We start from the raw sequence: 19,897 nt of genomic DNA, 5'->3' as shown, positions 1-19,897 counted from the left end.
ATGATTTGTCGCGCCCAATTTTACATAGCAAAATCAAGTACTTATATATGTACATTCAAGATGTCCAAACACACATATACCAACAAATTATAATAACATTAAAGTAAAGTACTTATTACATCGCATATCTCATCATAATGTTAATACATAGTTTTGCTCATTGGCAACATTATTACACAAGCGGAAAACTAGCTCAATCTGTATATCATCCTAATAGTCCTGGACATCCTCCGGAAACTCCTCATACATGTTATCTGTTACCCATCCGGGATTTTCAATGAATGTAAAGTAAGTGTAAGCTCATCATGCTTAGCAAGTATATCAAAGGGATCTATGAGGCTCAAAGGCTAGACACAGTTTGACTGCGGTTCGCAATTTTAGTTGTTCAAGTTTTAGCATCCTGAATCACTACTTTAGTGAATAACCCCAAATCCCAAGTGATATTAATATATAATCAAGATTATATCAATTCTCAACCATCCATAGTAACCACTAATCATGAAGGATCCAGATCGCTCGTATCTGTGAGCACGGCTGTTATAACAGGTCAAATATTTCTGCAGAAATTGTATAACTTTACCCACCGAGCCATGATTCCCAATGCCAGGGTTTGCAAAGCCCACAACACCTCTACCTAGGATGTGTGGCAGGGTTTCACTACGTAACCCTTTGCTAGTCGCACTAACAAGTCGTAGCTGCTAAGGTTTCAGCCATCTAGCCGTATGTGGCCCTCCTCTAGGAGTGACACACATGGTCGCGGCACGGTACACACACCCTAGCAGGGAAGGAAATATACCAACTAGTGCCCCCCTCTTGCCCTTACGGAAAGCTACAGACGAGCTAGTACAATCTAGTTAATAGGTTAAAGTCAGAGTCATATAACACTCGGAGTTGTACGAAACCTCCTAGGTGGCCGCTTCAGAATTAAGTCCTTATAGAGAGGCAGTACTCAACCCCGTACTCTAGCCCCCTAATTATTGCTAAAAAAACTCCATTTTATCACATTGCATAATGCCTTTAGTCATGTTTAACAATTATTTTATGTTAAGCGCTGCAGCATCTATCCAAAATGCATACCAAAACCCTAGGTAACAAGGATATGTGGTACAAGCAATAATCTTGGTAAACTCCTTAAGGTATTTCAAATTAGACACATGCATGAATATGAATTGTAAAGTTCATAGGTACATGGGGCCTTTGCTATACTTGCCTTCCTCAAAGTTCTCTTCTGGGTACTGCTGATCTTCTTGTTGATCCTCAGTCACCACGAACTGCTCACCCTCTAAACGTGTTTCAATTCACCAATCAAGCATCCAATCCAATCATTACATGCATACAAATAGACTTCTATTAAAATACTACACCAAACAGTAGAAACATAGATTGAAAAGCTTATAAATCTATTCTACGTACGGCTACGAACACGTGAGTGAAAGAATCACTCAAATCGGACTTAAAACGTAAAAGTTATGCATAAAATAAGGTTCAATGGCATTTTTGTAAATAAACTGAACTCAAATTTGAATTTAAACTAATAAAATCTAAATTTGAATGATTTATGGATGGCGTGCATTATTACGGAAAACTACATGGTCTAAAATGAATAAAAATAGGACTAAAAAATAATTCATTTGAACTGAACTGGACCGTGGGTTGACTGCGTGGTTGCTGACTCGACAGCCACGTGTCAGCATGTCAGTGGTGCGGCGCACCACGTGTGCGTGGGCGCGCGCTGACGCGGCGCTGTGGACTGAGTCCACGGTCCGCGGTGGATCGGTTACACACCAAAGCGGTGCGTTTTAATCTCGACCGTTTATCCAAGATCTGACAGCGAGGAGTGAATGGGATACCTCTCGTCGCTTGCACTGTGCCTGTGGCGAGCCCGCCATGGCTGGCGGCGAGCCGTGCGCCACGGCGAACGCCAGTACAACGTTCTAGACCACCCTGGGTCAAACCGAGCACACAGGAATGACGTACAAGCTCACGCGAATTCAATGGGGTGCAAACCTAGGGCGGGAAATATGTCGAACTGACAGTCCCCACGGCGACGCCATGGCTGGTGCGCCTGGAGCTCACCGATACGGCGCTCCAGGGCGTTATCCGAAGGAATAGGGGCACAGGAAGGTAGAGAAGCTCACCGCGAGTCGGATGGAGGTGGTCGCGGCGTCTAGGAGAGCTCCAAAGGGTTGGGTCGATGGCGGTGGCGAACTGGAGAAAGAGAACAAGGCGCGGGTGAGGGTTAATCCGAGCGACGGGTTACCAAATTGAAGAATCGAGGATACCTACAGCTCCGGTGGGTCACGGCGGATCTCCAAGGCGCGTCGGCGTTGATGATTGGGCTCGAGAACAGCGGAGTGCAGGGCGGCGGTGAGTGAGCTCGAGCGAACGAACAGAAGGCAGAGAGGGAGGGCTCGGCTACGGCTTTATAGGCCGGACGGGTGCTATGGTAGATGGAAGGGAAGCGCGTGGAGCTGCGGTGGAAGGAAGGGAGTGATGCTCGGGTGGATTTGGTCGGCTTCCATGCGGGTGCGGGCATAGCGGTGTGTTGCCAGAGACAGCAGCGCCATCACCGGCAGCGAAGAAAGGAAGGGGAGGACAGGCGCTGACGAGCGGGTCCCGGTCGCCAGAGAAAGGGAGAGAGAGCGGGCGTGGGCGTGACGTGGGGTAGGCCGATGCGGGCCGCGACGCCAAGCTGGGCCACGCGGTGAGTAGCAGGCACGCGCGGAGCGACGTGAAGCGTGCCACGAGCGGGCCAGTGCGGAGCAGGCCACGTGCAGGAGGAGAAGGAAGGGAGGGGAGGCGCTGGATAGGCCGCCAGCAGGCCAGGCCGGTTGCCGACGTGGGAAAAGAAAAAGAAGAACTAGGCCGGTTCGGGAGTTGGGCTGGAAAGGGAGAAAAGAAAGTTTTTCAAAATTAAATCCTTTTCTATTTCTAGTTTTCAAATCCAAGCCAAATTCAAATGAAATTTGAATTCAAGTTCAAAAAACCTAGCCCTACACTTATCCAAAAATAGTATGCTTTGGCATGAATGCAACAAACATGTTTTTAGACCTTATAGTTAATTTTAATTAATCAAAATTTATTATTTGGCCAAGGTTAAAAATACATAGAAAATCAAATAAATGCTCAAAGTTAATTACTAATTTGCAAATGACATTTTAGGGTGTTACAATGATTGTTTCGAACATGCATTTTGAAGTCAGGGCGCATCCATTTCTAGACAGGGAAGTACCAGACCATCTCTAAGAGTCTTCCGATCCCACCTCTCATCTCATTAAAACTGTTATATTAGGGGAGATAATTCACTTTTTCTTCTCCAACAGACCCCAATATGGCCCTTTTTTTTGACCGCCTAAAAACACCCCTTCAACCCTCAAATAGAGGGTTGCATCTCCCCCAATAAGCTGGGCCCACCTCAACTGTCACTCTCCTCCCTCCTCCCTCTTGCCTCTCTCTGCCATGGAGTCAAGCACACCCGTCAAGCACCGCTGCCACTGCTGCCAATGGACGGCCCGCTCGCCGCTGCGCCTCGGCCTACCAATAGCCATGGCCGCCACTGCCCTCAGCTAGGTCCGCGCGCCGCTGCCGGTGCAGGCCATGGCCGCCAGAGCCACCGGCCAAATCCACCAGCCACGAGGACAAGGCCCCGCCGGCGTGCTCGGGGCTGTTGGAGGGGCGCTTTTGCCCGAGCTTCTACCATGGTTGGTGTGCTCGCGTCCGTGGCTAGCCAGCGTGCTCGCGACCATAGCCAGCTGGCATGCTCACGACTGTGCCATGGCCGGGCGGAGGGGCACCATGGCTACTGTGCCTCCGACATGACGTGATGCGCGGACAAGATGAATCGACGGAAGAGGAAAAAAAGGGAAAATAAATAAACAAATTATAACTGAAAGGTGGGTCCCACATTTTGGGAGGGATTTTAGATGGTATATGCTGTAGCACCTCCCCAGTAATCTAAAAAAAGTTATTGGGCTACCCAATACTATTTTATTGGGGGAGTTATATCAGGGAGCTTCTGGAGATGTTCTTAATGTAGTAGTTAGTAGTGAATATATGAGCCGTATATTGACCAGTAATATATTTGTTGATCTATGGTCTAAACTATATGTTTAACAACTTGCAGCCTTGCTAATCAGCATGTTTCTTTTCTTGATCACAGTACTAAGCCGTACAACGCGACGAGCTTCAACGAGTACGTGCTGGAGGGGAGCGCGCCGGTGCTGCCGGAGACGCTGCGGCTCTTCAAGAAGCTCATCTCGCTCGGCATCAAGCCGGTGCTCCTGACGGGCCGCAGTGAGGACCAGAGGGCCATCACCGTGGCCAACCACCGCCGCCAGGGTTACTCCGGCTAGGAGAAGCTGCTGCTCATGCCCATCGGCTTCAAGGCCACGGCCATCGCCTTCAAGTCCGGTGAGCGGCAGAAGCACCAGGACGCCGGCTACGTCCACTACTACACAAACTTTACTAGAGGCGGGCGTTTTCGGTTTCCCGCGGCGGGCAAAGCCGTCCGCCGTGGCCTAGAGGCCACGGTAAATCATGGCTTAACCGCGGTGGGTGGCTTTGCCCGCCGCGGTTAACCGATTTACCGTGGCGGGCGGTGTAACGTGCCCGCTACGGTAAATATACTTTTACCACGGCGGGCACGTTACACCGCCCGCCGCAGTAAATTATTTTACCACGGCAGACACCTTTTGTGGCCCGCCGCGCTTATGTTCATTAGCCGTGGCGGACTTTATTATTTACCCGCCTCGGTAAATTATTTCCTGAATTAAAAAAATACATCAGGCATATAAATTCAAATTCAAATCACATCCAGATTTCACATATTAAACTTAAAAAGTATGCAAGCATTACACATGAGATAATATACATATATATACATTCACTTAGTCATTCTTGTCATCGTTAATTCATTACATTTATATATTAAAGTCGTTATACATGCGCTAAGGTGTAATCATGCGGACGCATCATCGTGGGCCATTTCCTCAGCCTCTCGTACTCTGGTAAAATCGCTAGCGGACTGTTCTCATTGAAGAACGTGCTCCCTTCAAGCATGCATTTGTCTAAGACAAACTTACATATGTTCATCTTTGTCTGCTTGAAGCTGTGTTGGGTGCTCTGCACGTCTCTCGACCAGTTCAATCTATTCTTGAGCACCCTCCAACTGCTGCTGTACTGCTTGCACACCCTCAGGAACTCATAGGCGTAGAAGCCATAGGTTTGTGATCCTACCGGTTGTTTGGCACACTGCATGATCGATACACAAGCATTACAACACAGGCATTAGAACGCATATGAACAGAAAGCACAAATAAACCTTTCAAATACTTACCGGAAAGTTGCGTCTGATTTTGATACGTTTCTTATGCTTAGCCTTAAAATTCTCTGTTCTTCGACCATAGTATTCAGGATCCTTCACGTACTCCTTATAAGCGCTATATGAAATGTACTAGTATTAGGCAGGGCATTAGAACGCATATGAGAAGACAGTTCAGTCACTTACACTCTGAGGCAATCTTCAAAGGCCTTGTACCCTTTTAAGTTTGGCACTGTCAACGAATCAAATATGCAGGCCCTGCCATCTTGAGGGTAGATGATAAATGCAACCCAGTGACCCTTAAGGCCTTAGTTGCGCCATTGAAACAAAATACAGGTTACGACGAGAAATAATAATTCTAGCTAGCTACCCACTTATCTCTACAGGCATGTCTTCGACTTACCCAAAGTGGTAGGCAGCTAGGATACACCCATTTCCCCTGATCTTCTTCATTGCTCCTAGTATGTACCTTCAAATGTTCAACTTCTCATTGTCCATCAGTTTCTTCCTGTGCGCCTCTCTCTGTCGCTTGGTCAAGTCTTTCATGGTTGGATGATTGTCATCTAGGTGGTAACTAATGATGATTCTTTGAGCAATATGCATTGGAGATAGATAGATAACATCAAGTTTTAGTTCCTTGGATATATAGGCCATCAACCTACAAGAACAAGCCATTGTGGCATATATAAGTAGTCTTGACCGATTCAAAGGCAGGTGATATGTGAAACTCGTAATTCATCACTTACATAGAGAACAAGGTGACTTGGGCGATGTCAAGGTCTTGTTCCCGTAGTAGTCTGTACATGTCATGGAAGTCCACGGGGAGTTCTACATCGTTGTCGGGCTAGTGGAAGTACTCCGCCACAACCTTGACTAGAAAACCATGCAGGCCAGCTTTTGCCGCTTCCATGTACCAGAGATGAAACCTCCTTGTCTCCCACCTTTCCTCGTCGACGAGTTAGGCCTTGGTTATCATGAACTTCCCATGCTCGTAATGGCCGGGGCAGTCATCCGATTCAGGAAATAGATGGAAAGGTGATCTCGGCCTGGGATAGAAATGTTAGTACCATATTATGGCAAAGAAAAGTTATTAGCAAATTATGCTTGCCGCTACCATACCTTTCGACCTCAAGTGAGTATGTGAGCTGCCCTTGGTCGCCTTTAGTCTTCACCGGTGGTGGAGGACAGTGGCTTATGCTCGCAATGGTAGCAGGCGGTGTCTTTGCCCCTGGTTCCTCCATGCCTCCTGGTCCTTTGCTCGTGCCCTTAGACAGACTACCGGGAGGTGGAGGTGGACTTGTTGTTGGAGGAGGAGAACGAGGGTGAGGGCTTGTGCCTCCTGGTCCTTTGCTCGTGCCCTTAGATGGACTACCGAGAGGTGGAGGTGGACTTGTTAGAGGAGGAGAACGAGGGTGAGGGCTTGTGCCTTGGGGTGAGTTCCTTCCCTTGTCATCCCCGCCATTGCCTTTGTCATCACCGTCGCCGTGATCTAGATCATCGGGGGGACAAGATCCAGCAACGGATGGTTGTGATGCTGGTGTCACCGTCAACATAGAAGTTGGCGTCGAGAGAATGGTCTCTATGTCGTCCTTGTTCCATAGGACTTCGGAACCCAAGGTAGCTCCAAGGATCATTACCCCTTCTGCAGTTGGATATTCCATTTCAAATTCTTCGTATTCAGTCGCATACCATGTAAGTATCATGGCAGCATAGTTGGCAGGGATCTGGTCTTGGTTGAAATCTTTGATATCTTCTTTGGGGTGCATGTAACCCTCACCCACGATCAACTTTTTCACCCTGCCAAACGGGATCGTGAGGTGGACGCGCTTGGGTTCCCAGATGTCGTCGACAGGGTGCCTTGGGTGATCCTCGATCATCGGCAGTGGTTTCCCTTATGTCTGCCCTTATGGAACTTGAGGCACGGCCACGCTAGCCTGGCGAAGCATCTGTGACCTCATCGACACCATATCTGGGTTATTGCTCGTGAAGGCTTCTTTTATGGACCAGCTGATCATTTCGGCCACGCCTTGATCATAGCCCTTCAAAAAGATGCCCTCCTTATACCTCTGCCTTGACCAGTATGTGGCAGCGTCGGATTGCCATGACTCCACTGAGTTCTAGCTCATCTTCGACGACATGCCACGGACACGGCCACAGTGCTCGAGGGTTCCCAGCGCTAGGGTTAGTAAGTCCTGGCCCCTGCGAACCTCGAAGCTATCCTTGGATTTAGCGGCCTCGATGAGAGCCCTCTCCACCTCCTCAAACTTGGGCTCATTGAACTTGCTCGCGCCCTCCTTGAGCTTCTTTAGCTTGTGGGCATAGATGAAGTCCTTAGCCCTCAAGTCTACACCGTCGTACGGATTGGGAAGCCCGGTGGCAGCTCTAGCCCTTTCTTCCTCCCGCCACTAGGGCCTCTTACCAGCAAACCAGTCATGCCCAAGTGGTGGGGGTGTAGGTTCTTCTTTGCGAGTGCGCTAGACTTGGCGCTCTTTGCCTTTGCTTCTTCTATTGTTCTTTGTTTGTAGAACTCTTCCCAGTGATGTTCCTTCACCATAGTGTATTTGACACAGGTTGACTTGCCTAGCTTCAGGTACTACCTGGTCAGCATGGACCTAAAGTTTCTAAAGGCTCTTCCTGCCACATGCATGACCCACTCCCTGCACTTGTTTAGATCGGCATCCTCGGGATAATGGAAGCTCCTCGTCACCTCACCCCAGATATGTGTCTTGTAGTCGACCGAGACATTGTTCCACTCCTCCCAAGTGATCTCCACCTTGTCCTTGACTATACATGCCACCTGGTTGCTGAACTTGGCAAGGACCATGGGTGGCGACAACAGGTTCCCCTCTGGTCCCACCTCATGGATCACATGGACTTCGCCGTGGGTTTCCCTTCGGTGCCTCCCATGTTCCCCCCTTCTCAGATTTGTCCTTTGACCCCTAGACTTGCCTGAAGTGGTGGGAGATGGAGCGGGGGTTTCTTTGTCCCTGACTTGTTCCTCCTCGAAATTCAATTCTCGAGGCACCACCGGCATCTGTTCAGGGTTTGGAGACCATGCACTTTCAACTTCATCGTCCCTCGGTTGGTAGGTTGGATCATCTTTGTCCTCTGTATGATGTTTCTTTGTTGGCCTTGGGGTCATGGACACTTGGCTCTCGAGGCTAGTTGATGATGATGCACTAGGGGTAGGGTCGCGCCATTCGCTTATCGGTTCCTCCACCATTGGAAAGCTACAATGAATACATATTTCAGTTGTATAGACACAGTTATAGAGTAGTAAAGTAGAGTAGTACTAGAGTAGTAAAGTAGAGTAGTACTAGAGTAGTAAAGTAGTAGTAGTTGGCTCAGATTTGCCCCATTGTCATCACATCGCTTTTAAACTAGTTGCTTGTATCTGGTATACAAGCCATCCTAGTTTAGCGGGGGCACTCGATTATCATCACTGCTGCCTCAGCATAAAAGGGTTCACGTCATTGCATATGCCACTACCATAGCTTAGAAGTGTGAAAAGAATCATCATTGCAAATACCAAACAAAAGCCATCAAGATAGTTTCAAAATTCAGCCCCAAAGGGCTAAGTCCTTCGGCCATCAAGATAGAGTAGAAGACTAGAGGAGATGAGAGTAGAGTAGAGTAGAGTAGAGTAGAGTAAGAGGAGTAGAGTAAGAGCTGTACAGCTCAAAAGTTTGTTTGGCATCATAGGCAGCAATAAACCCCCATCACAGCTCAATCAAATTTAGTCAGTAAGAGTAAGAGTAGTAGAGGAACTGCTCAATTTAGTCAGCAAGACAGCAGCCAGCAAGACATCCTTTAGTCAGCAAGACAGCAGCTAGCAACGTCCAAGAGTGTTGGAGTACTTTGGGCCTTGTCATTCATAATTCTGCTTATCCCTATGATACAATCACCTCTTTTAGAGTGCAGCTTCATGTTCCTTTCTCCATGGAGATTATTATTTCAATGAGTTGGGCAATCTGGTCAGTTCGAAATGATGCTATTTTTAGAAATTTGCAGCCTCAAATCAGTAATGCGAAGTATCATTTCAGAAGAGATTTTTCTCAAGTTATACTTAGAGCAAAGAAAGCTTATGTACCTACAATTAGTCAATGGCTAGAAGCTTATGTGTAATAGCTTTAATTTTCTTTGTTACTTTCTTTGTATCATAACCTCTGTTGTAAACACTTGTACATTAATAATAAAAGCACAGTAGGGGCCGGCACCCTCCTATTTTCCTCAAAAAAAGCATCCTTGAGCAAGCCATTGATTGTCAGGTCGACATTTTTCAGGTCGACTTTGAACAGCATATGCAGTGCTTGCCTCTTGGACGAGTCAAGCGGCTCCTGGAAAACCTACCGAAAAGCGTTCAACACCTGAGTAGTTGGGTGCTGCTTGGGCGTTGCGGGATCCCACTTCAACAAGAGCACCCTCTGCGCTTTGGAGGGTGGCGTTCGTGGCACGCAAGTGGCATTTGGCCATGAGACGGCCGATGCGACAAAGTGAAGCCGATGATGGCGAGCGACGAGACCGATGTCGAGGCAGGGCCTTGAGGACCGGGGTTTGCAATAGTATGAAGCTCAGGACAGCACTTTGCAATTACAAACTTGCACAGGGAAAGGTATGCTAAAGCTTAAAAATGATAAAATCACTAGTTTATATTGAATCCTTTAATCTGCTAAACTTCACAATAATGGAGATATACTGTAGGATTATAGGATCAAACTGAACAGTTACTTTAGTCTATCTACTACTACTAATGGTTTAGCACTAGGTGTTTGTTAGAGCTTGTTTTGGGTGTCAATGTTATGCAATTGCACTTCAATTGTGCGTCTGATTATGGTTATGAAACTACATTCTGCAACATCATATGAACTCAAACAAATTTAGAAGGCATCCTTTCCAGCAAGATCTCCTAAAATTAGTTCACAAGTTTCATCTGACAGTACTGACGACTACTCATGGACAAACTAAACCTCCTAAATCAGGGAATGCAGCAGTACTAGACAACTACATGTTGCAGAAACATTCATCACCTAATGTTGTTGAGATTTGAAGAATGTAATTATAGAACCAAGGTACTACTACCAGATAAACTTCTCCAGCAGGGATCATTTCCAAGAAATAAGCAAGCAGAGTAGAATTTAGTTTGCTGGAACATAGTTCTTACCTCGGCCTAGGCGCAGCAGGTTCCAAGTGAGGAGGTAGCGGCTATGGCTCCAGGCTCCGAGGACGGGGCCCGGCATGTGGACGGTGACCGGGGAGGAGGACGGGGGCGGGGGGCGCGTGCGATGGCCGTGGAGGAGCTCGGTGGCCGGCACTAGGGTTCCGTGGACGGGGCCTAGCGCGGAGGAGCTCGATGGCCGGAGCAAGGGTTCTGGGGAGAGGAGGATGGGGGTGGGGCATAGGCACGGGGGAGGAGGATGGGGGTGTGGGGCGCGTGTGGTGGCCGCGGAGGAACTCGGTGGCCGGCGCTAGGGTTCCGGGGATGGGGCCCAGCGTGGAGGAGCTCGGCGGTCAGAGCAAGGGTTTTGGGGAGAGGAGGACGGGGGCGGGGCATGGGCATGGGGGAGGAGGACGGGGGCGGGGGGCGCGTGCGGTGGCCGTGGAGGAGCTCGGTAGCTGGCGCTAGGGTTCTAGGGATGGGGCCCAGCGCGGAGGAGCTCGGCGGCCAGAGCAAGGGTTCTAGGGAGAAGAGGACAGGGGCGGGGCACAGGCACGGGGGAGGAGGACGAGGGCGGGGGTCACATATATAGCTATAGATTAACCGCGGCGGGCAATATAAGCCACCCACCGCGGTAAATGTTTACTGCAGCGGGCACCTTAGACTGCCCGCCGCGATTAATCTATTAACCGCGGCGGGCGCTGTTACGTGCCCGCCACGGTTAATATTTTTGCATTTCCTCATTCAATCTAACACTGATATTTATTATCAATCTAAAACTTATTTTTGCATTTTGCATTTGTTGTGTAGTAGTAGTAGAGTAGTGCTGTGTAGTAGTAGAGTACATGTGAGTAGTAGAGAGTAGTATTAGTTCAATAGATAGTAGTAGTAGGTTGAGTAGTACTAGTAGAGTAGTATTGTATAGTAGTAGTAGTAGATTCAGTAGTACTAGTAGAGTAGTATGGTTCCATGATATTAATAATAAGTTACAAAACTTGTCTTCAATAGATCGAGCTATATTATTACATATATGTCTCTGGGATACATATATCATTTTGGTGCAGGTGCTTTCACCGTCCTCTTCTCACCGTCGGGGCGGGCCCACGGCATCATCCTGGACTTATTGAATCGGTCCTCGATGGCCTTGATCTTCTTTGGATGATCGGTAAAAAGCTCAAGCTCTGTGTAGTTGTTGTATTGTTCGGGACTCTGCACCCCATCAGCTCCCATAATCCGCTGCTTTCCGGACACAACCACACGCCTTCTTGGGTCCTCTGTATATATATATAGTAGGCCACTTGCACGACATTGGTTGCTAGTACCCACGGGTCATCTTTGTAGCTGATACTTTTGAGGTCCACGGTGGTTAGCCCATAACTGTCCACTGCAATCGCATTCGGTTTGACCCACTGGCAACAGAAGACAGTTATGCGTAGGTTTTGGCCGTAGTCAAGTTCCCATATTTCTTTGACTTGCCCATAGTATTGCCTCCTCTGGCCCATGGACTCTTCTTCGCCCTCGTATCGAAAACCACAGTTCTGTGCCGAGCTCTTCTTGTCCTTGTCTTTCATGTGGAACCTGTAGCCCTGGACGTCATACCCTTGCCACGTGGTGATTTGGCTGGATGGGCCTAACACAAGCCTCTTAACGGTCTCCGTATCTTCATCAGGGCATCCTTCAAGGGGTATGTGTTGCTCTTTGAGCCACTCTATGAAATTGCTCTTGTGATGGTTCTAGACCCATGCCTCCGTGCGCCGTCCATCATTAGCGGCACGAATCTCTTCCAGGTGCTTTTCAATGTATTTCTCCATGCTCACTAACTGATGAAGGATGCTGTAATGAGCTTCTTGCACCGTTCGGTTTGCCACATCGGTGCGTACTTTTCGCCTGTGCACCCCATCCCTGAGGTTTTGCCTTCGTGTTGATGGACAGGCAGCCCAATCACCCTCCCATCTCTTATGTACCTCATACACCAGTTCATGGTCTCCTCCATTGTGTATGCCTCGATCATAGAGCCCTTCGGGTAAGTGCGGTTATGGACGTATCTATTGAGGGTGGACATGAACCGCTCGTACGTCCACATCTAGTGTAGGTACACGGGGCCCAGTTGATGGATCTGATCGACCATATGCATCATTAGGTGTGGCATAATATCAAAGTAAGATGGTGGAAAGCACATCTCGAGCTGGCAAAGGGTCTCCATGATGAACTCCTTCAGGGTAGGCAGCTCAGCCTTATCAATGACCTTCTAGGTGATGCGGTTAAAGAAGTATGACATCCGTGTGATGACCATCTTCACGTACTCTGGACGGATAGCCCTAATCACAATTGGTAGGAACACCGTCAGCATGACGTGGTAGTCGTGTGAGTTGTAGCCAGTCATTATGAGGTCTTTCATGGAGACCAGGCTCTTGATGTTGGAAGAGAAACCAGTCGGCACCTTGATACCCCTAAGCAACTTAAGAAAAGTCATCCTCTCGTCTTGCGTTAGGTTGCCGGCCACACCTAGGATATCGACTTTACCGTTCTGAGGCGGTCCCGGGTGAAGGTCCGGCCTGATGCCTAGATTGACAAGATCCATCCGTGACTTGATACCATCCTTTGTCTTGCCCTTGATGTCTAGCAGGACACCAATCGTGCTTTCAAAGACATTTTTCTCTAGGTGCATGCAGTCGATGGCATGGGGTGTATTCAGTGTTTTCCAATACGATAGGTACTTGAAGAAAATTGACTTCTTCTTGAAAGGAATGGTGGCGGGGACTTCCTCTGTTTGGTCCTGCTTTCGCTTCCTTGTCTGCTTGGGCCCCTCTTCAGGCGGCTTCTTCTTCTTTCCAAACTCCACCTGATCCATGTCCTTGACCATATCATACACCTTTGTCCCCCAACTAGTCTGCGTCGGTTGATCACGTTGCGGCTCGTCCTGATTGTCAAAGTATTTGTTCATAATACTTCTTCTATACCTGTGATTTTTGGCGAGGAACCGTCTGTGCCTCGTGTACACCATCTTATTGGATCCCTTAAGGTAAGTGTAGTAGGTCCCGTCGATGCAAATTACGCAGCTGGTCTTCCCTTTGATCTGCCCCGACAGTGAGAAGAGACCGGGGTAATCGGTGATGGTGACAAAGATGATTGCTTTTAGTGTGAACTTCTCCTTGCGGGATGCATCCACCATCTGGACCCCAACATCAAATAGTATCTTCATTTCCTCCATGAACGGCTCCAGGAACACATCTATATCATTGTCGGGCTGCTTCGGTCCGGAGATAAGCATGGTCAGCATAAGGTACCTACGCTTCTGACATAGATGGGGAGGTAGGTTGTACATGGTGAGCACGACGGGCCAAGTGCTGTGCGAGCTACTAAGCTCACCGAACGGGTTCATCCCGTTGGTACTCAGTGCGAACCTAACATGCCTAGGCTCCTTGCCAAACTCCGGGTAGGTCTCGTCGAAATCCTTCCACTGCTTGCCATCAGATGGGTGCCGTAGCTTGCCATCGTCTTTCAGGCGGTCAGCTGATGCATGCCAGGACATGAGCTTGGCATCGTCCGGGTTCCCGAATATTGCACGCAGGCGATCGGTCACGGGCAGGTACCACACCGACAGTGCTGGACTTTTCCTGTGCGTGTAACCCTCTTCTTCATCGTCCTGCTGAGCCATGATCTATTTGGCCGCACTGCTCTTCTTTGCCCCCTTCTTGTTCTTCTTTCGACTACCCCACAAGCCTCCCTCGTCTTTTGCATCCACGCAACAACCAGCATTTTTCTTATACCGACTAAAGCTGCAGTGCGGACAACTCGTCAAATTCTCATACTCATTGCCTCGATACAGGATGCAGTGGTTAGGACATGCATCAAACTTTCTAAGCTTCATCACCACTGGCCGGATCAGCTTCTTGGCCCGATAAGTTTTGGCGGGCACCTTGTTAGCCGTTGGGTACGTGGTGGCAAGGTAGCTTAACAACTCATTGAAGCTAGTGTCAGACCAACCATGACGAGCCTTCAACATCAACATATGGAGGTTAAAACAGAGCGCCGTGCACTCCTTCGGACAATCGCCGCTGTCCTTATAGAGAGGATCAACTGCCACCTGCTTCAACTCTCTGAAATTCTTCAACCACTTTGGGCAACCCAACACAACGTCGTCTTCATCGAAGTGTTTGACTAGATCTTCAACAAGCTGCACATCCTCGGGTTGGCTCACAGTATCCTGACCATCCCCACTGTCGCCGGCTTCGTCGACCATGTCTTGCATTAGATCATCCACCGTGATGTAATCATGACAACTGTTGTCACTGTCTGCTGGCGCAGCTGCTGCTAAAGATGATGAGGAGCCGGGTGCTCCTAAAGGATCTTTATTCACCGGTGGTGCTGTCGTTGTCGGCGTTGAAGAGCTCACTCCAGATGCACCGCCACTCGCACCAACTCTTTCGCCGTGAAATGTCTAGACTGTGTAGACCTCGACAAAACCATACATGATCAAATGAGTTTGCACCTCGCTGTCTCGGTGGGCTTTTAGGTTCTTGCAACGAGAACATGGACATATGGTTGTCATCCGCTTCAGTCTCTCACGGTGAGCTTTACCAGCAGCAATAAACTTCCTTAATTCAAAGAGGTACCGCGGATCATTCACTCTATCGATCCGGTACATCCATTCCGACATATCCATCATACCTGCGAACATTATCCATCACAATCAACATTAAATAAAAGAAGAATTAGGAGAAATTGATGATTTTTACGTCCAAAATCATGAAAAAGAGAGGAAATGACGATGTGAAAGATGAAGCATGCATCTATGATGAATCTAAAGTTAAAGAAATACATGACATCATTTTTTCCATTAAAATTGATCTAGATCTAGATCTAGATCTAGAGAGAACTCTAGGTGATGGAAATGGAGAGAGATGATGGAAGGAGAGAGGGAGAGCCTTTATGAACCTCTTATGATGTCCTCCTCCCTCAAATCCAAGCCCTTCAACTCAAATCAAAAGTTTCCTCAAATTTTAGGGCAAAGCCTCCCCCATGAGTTTGAGAGAGGAAGACCCGTGGAGAACATGGAGGGGTGTGTATTTGTACAGGCTTTACCGCGGCGGGCAAGATAAAGCGCCCGCCTCGGTAAATCAACTCTTTACCGCGGCGGGCAGTTTAAAGAGCCCGCCACGGTAAATCGTATTAACCGCGGCGGGCGATTCATACCGCCCGCCGCGGTAAATAACGATTTCCTGCGGCGGGCAAGTAAGGTGGCCTGCCGCGGTAAACCCTTTTCCCGCAGCGGGCGCCTCGGTGGCCGGCCTCGCTGGCCGGCCACCGGTTAACCGTGGCGGGCAAAAGAGGTGCCCGCCACGGAGCCCATTTTGACCACGCTGCGCAAATTGATTCATGTAGTAGTGGTCATTGTCGGGAACATGGGCGACCAGTGGAGCGACATCCTTGGCGCACCGGAGGGCGCGCGCACCTTCAAGCTGCCCGACCCCTTGTACTACATTGGCTAAGCTAGGAGGACACGCAACGCAACTTCGAGCTGCGTGATCATCCAATGGCCGATTTCCGTCCTGTTGCAGTGCTTGTTTGAGATGAACTGCTTTTAGATTACTGTTATATCTGCCCTCCGTGCTTGATTAATAATAACGAACTCCATGTTATCGTTTACTATTTGCCGTTGGTTTTCTGCTTGAACATAATTGCATTGCTATAAAAATCGTTGAACTATTGAAGAGGTTAACAATAAGCTGATAACATTGTAATGGAGAGGCCGGAATTTTTCATTTTATAAAAAAATGAAGATATCCGCAATAATGTTCAAAAAGAAAAGATAGATACGCTTGGTTCTGTGTTTTGGTACTGCCTATGTTTATAAATGCAGGTTGTTCTAATTTGGTTTTGTCCTAACCATAAAATTCTCTTTAACTTTAACCAATTAAGACATAATTTAAGGAATAAATTAATCCAGCGTTTTAGATATTAATATATTTTCCATGTAAAGTTAAATGTACCCAATTTTAATTAGATTTAGGACAAAGCTTAATGTGGGGTGACACCTGGCCTCCCACCCTCGCTAGAGACTAGGCGGGGGGGAGGGGGGGGGGGGGGGGACGAGGGTTTCCAACAGGCTTCGTGTGATGCGGGTCTTGAGTTCGGTGAAAGCGATGTGGGAAACGGAATAAATTTGGAGTAAATGCCCATTAATTCATAAAAAACATCTTGTTCGTAACAGTGACGCCCCTAGGTATTTATACTCAATACCCGGAGATGATGCGAAATTACATTAGGGCTAAGCCCCGAGAATAAATCATTTGATCGTTCCTGAGGGCATGATCGTAACTCTCCACGTCCTGGCCACCGCTCCTGATGACGTCGCTGCTGATGCTTCTTGGGCTTGCTAGATTCCAGGTCCCCTCAGGCTGGCCCGTCACGAGGGCGTGGGGGGGAGCCCTCCTCTCTGACCTGTGGATGTGCATCTTCCTCCGGTGGGGAAGCTGCAACAAAACAATGTCAAAAGTGAATCCTATTCCCGCACCTTCGCTCGGCACGCAGCAGCACGCGAGGGCGTCATGGGCGAGGGTCCCAGCGAAACTTGTTCCATCATGTTGGGGCGAGGTGAGGCCGGAGGTCTTCCCCCGGCCCCCAACACTTAAACAACCAATATTTTTAATAGAAGGGGTAAAAGTGAACCCATTCATTGAGATGAACTGTGGCTACACTATGGTCTAAAGAGGGTTGGCAGATTTATTTCAGACATCGTTAGTTGAGGGTGAAAGGAATCCATGGCAGCAATTGATGGAATAATTGGGAAGGCATGATCTTCGAACCCAAACACTGACTACTGAGGATGAAATAGGACGACGACTTGAGAATTCACACCGCCTTTCAAGAAGATCGCAGTACAGGGCAATTGTAGGAGTGGGCGACAAACGCAGGAGTTTAAATTGTTTAGAATTGTAGGATTTCTAAAAAAAATCAAAGGGCAGCTGGCTGCAGCTGCAGGAGCAACCCCGTCAACATTGTAGCAGCTGCAGCAGATACAGCTAGAGGAAAGAAGTTGCACAGAGCAGGACATGCTGCAGGCATGAAGCCAAACAGCTAGGCTGATTGGCAGCAGCCCAAACGGCCGCTTAAATTAGAACCGAACAGGCTTAAAGTCTTTTTATGGAAACTCCTTAACAATAAACTACAAGCTTCGATAGTACTAAAGAAGTGCTAGAAAGGAGATGTGAATTGTTGTTTATGTGACAAGCCTGGAAACGTCGATCACATTTTCTTGACATGTCCTCTAACGAGTAACGAGACTTGCATGGTGCATCCTGAGAAAGAGGCCATCCTCTCGTCTTGTGTCGAGGTCTAAGTTTATGGGAAGGTGGATCCATAGCAAAGCTTCATCTCCCTCGAACAACGTCGTTTTTTTTTCCCTTTTCGCGGGCCTTGCCTGGCCATCTGGCCCGGACACAACCCTTCTAAGTTTATGGCGATCGAGAAGATTTCACCAAACAACCCTTCTTTTTACGAAAGGACCCAAACAACCCTCCTAACGTGTGATGTTTTCGACTCTTACCATTTTTGTAGAAGTGGCCTCTCTCATACTTGAGCCAAAGTTGAAAGAAAGCGTGGATGAGATCAAGGAGATCGTCTTCGACTAGATGAAAGGCCTCAAACCAGCTACCTGCCCTATTTCAGATACTGGTGGAATGTAATTGTAACAGGGACAGTGTGTATGATTAAGACCTGTAATGTTTTCATGTAACACGCCGCTTATGATTAAGACCACTGTACCTTGTTGAGATAATAACTTTACCGCTTTCTTAAAAGCAGAGGAAACTCCTTAGAAAACAGTGAACGTCAAAAGGCGCATGATTACTGAGCTATGTACAGGTGCCTGCTAGTACACACCAAATCAGTGGTGATCAGTGCAATGCATGCAACACGCCGGCAGGCCTCGCATTATTGGGCTGGACCAGGCAGATTTGCCAGTACTCGCGGATCGGATGCGCCCGCCGCGTCCTGTCGCTCCATCGAGGCACGGTGGCCCGTGGCCCGTGGCCCGTGGCCCCACGACCCACCACTGCAGCTAGATTAGATGCGCCCGGCCGGCCACGAGGAGCTCACTAGGCCACGCACGAGAGAATTCCTAAGAATTTCCTATATGTAGGATGCATATGGACCTAGAATGTGTCATACAGGAAAATATCATGGTCTAGAGGATTTTAAAGTTTCCTAGTTCTTCTACTAACGATCCGAATGGCCAGATTTCATATAGCTCCCTTTGGTACAGATGCGTCCGGTGCTGAGTCAGATATTTGAGTTTGAGTCCTAAAATGTGAAACCTCGAGACTCCACATGGCACAAGCTCATCAACCAAATAAGGATGTATCTACGTGGCACTAGCTTCACATTATTAAGCTTTGTTATGGTGGTTGAAAAGTACTATCAGTGCTTTTAGCTGCCTTTTATTTTATTTTTCACTTAGTATTTCCTATTTCTTCCTTGTCCGATTTTTATTGATAGATGGTCCATATTTTTTTATATAACCATACCTCCAAAAGTACGTGTATAATAATGTTTCTTTGTGCGGGAATATAATCTATGCATGCTAATCTTTGGCTCTTTTCACTGATGTTTCTAGAGTCTACTTCCAGATCGATCAGACACTAGCAATAATGAGCGCATCGGGACATCTGATATACTACCCTACAATGCAACTTTGTGAGACACATTTTATCAGAACATAGAATTTCGAAGAAACTCCCCCTGCTGCTAATAGCACACGCTGTAGCAGCGCAGTGCAGATGCTAAGGAAAAAGGTGTTGGCGGGCGCAGAATAGTACATGACCTGGTTCCACAGGATCGGACGAGGTATCAAAGACGAGACGGGAGGAATGCATTCATGCTGCCATTGATCCAAGATTATATTACATAAGGCAAAAGGAAGATAAATAATTGTGCTTATCTTCTATATCTATATCTATATCTATATCTATATCTATATCTATATCTATATCTATATCTAATATTAAAGAGATAAATTTTTTCTCCACCTATTTTTTCGTTCACCTCTTCCTAACTACGCGGATGGTGGAGAGTCAGAACAACTCGCGTCTGACGATGTTAAATACAGAGTCCGATTGTAACACCCTAAAATTTGCTTCTCTTGAAATAGAGCTAAAATAATTTAATTTTGTATTTTTATGCTCATAAAAATATGGGAAAATAATAAATTTTCATTAGATTAAAATTTATCCTAAGATAGAAACGTGTTTGTTGCATTCATACCGTCGCACCTTGTGTTTCTATGTGCAAAATGTGTGTTTTTTTTAAATACGTTTAGGAGACGAATATCTATCTCTAGGAATTTTTCAGCTTTTTTCTAGAATTTAATTTTATACCTCCTTCACCTTAATCTTTATGTTCCAAGTTTTCAACAATCTTTT

At 47.5% G+C, this 19,897-nt stretch overlaps 1 pseudogene; it reads left to right on the top strand.

Moving 5' to 3' along the window:
* The window catches only part of LOC136518399 (stem 28 kDa glycoprotein-like), a 31,991-nt pseudogene extending 16,024 nt beyond the window's left edge, over positions 1-15,967 (top strand).
* Positions 15,968-19,897: the final 3,930 nt, after the last annotated feature.

This window comes from Miscanthus floridulus, chromosome 17 (assembly GCF_019320115.1).
Source record: "Miscanthus floridulus cultivar M001 chromosome 17, ASM1932011v1, whole genome shotgun sequence".
NCBI classification, from domain to species: domain Eukaryota; kingdom Viridiplantae; phylum Streptophyta; class Magnoliopsida; order Poales; family Poaceae; genus Miscanthus; species Miscanthus floridulus.
This window is presented reverse-complemented; position numbering and strand designations above follow the sequence as displayed.